Source organism: Nannospalax galili, unplaced genomic scaffold (genome assembly GCF_000622305.1).
Source record: "Nannospalax galili isolate Female #2095 unplaced genomic scaffold, S.galili_v1.0 C48086299, whole genome shotgun sequence".
Classification (NCBI taxonomy): domain Eukaryota; kingdom Metazoa; phylum Chordata; class Mammalia; order Rodentia; family Spalacidae; genus Nannospalax; species Nannospalax galili.
Genome location: NW_008460837.1, coordinates 1 through 739, shown reverse-complemented (window position 1 = coordinate 739; position 739 = coordinate 1). Strand labels below are relative to the sequence as shown.

The 739-nt window shown below is 53.0% G+C and overlaps 1 pseudogene; it reads left to right on the top strand.

Moving 5' to 3' along the window:
* The first annotated feature begins 122 nt into the window (after positions 1–122).
* On the top strand, positions 123–730 carry LOC103728243 (annotated as a pseudogene).
* The last annotated feature ends 9 nt before the right edge of the window (positions 731–739 follow it).

Genomic DNA, 739 nt, shown 5'->3' with positions numbered 1-739 from the left:
ATAATGAACACCAGATCGCCGGTCCTCTGACAACGTTGGTGAAAGAAAGTGAGAGGAGGAAATAAGTGAAGAGAGGGACAGGGAACGGACTAAGGGGACAAAAACTGGAGCAGCACACAAGAAGGGAAATGGACGGGCGAGCCATCACTATAGACATCCCTGAGGTGCTCAGGAAGCAGCTGCATGATGACCGTTTCTACGTTAACAGGAGGAAACGGTTACTGAAACTGCCCTGCCAGACCAACATCCGGGCCATTTTGGAATCCTACGTGAGGCATTTCGCTATAAATGTAGCCATTTCGGCCAATGAGAGGCCCCATCAGCAACAGGCCATGGTGCATGCGCCCTGCATCCCAGCCGAGAAGAACGTGGACCTTTGCAAGGAGATGGTGGACGGATTGCGAATCACCTTTGATTACACTCTGCCGCTGCTTCTGCTCTACCCGCAGGAACAGGCTCAGTATAAAAAGGTGGCTTCGTCTACATTCTTTCTTCCTATTAAGAAAAGTTCCATGGATACCAACAGGAGTGAGGAGGAGCTCTCTTCTGACTCGCCTTGGTCCAATCTATCCACGCCACAATCCACAAAGAGTCGTCAGCCTGTGAGTGAGCCCATCACCCTCAAGAGGCGCAGAGCAGAGCCCAAAGCAATGCGGTCCTTGAGGCGCTCCAGGCGCCATAGCACCCCTGGCCACAGGCTGTCTGAGAGCAGGGCCTTACCTCAGTCCAAGCAAGGGCA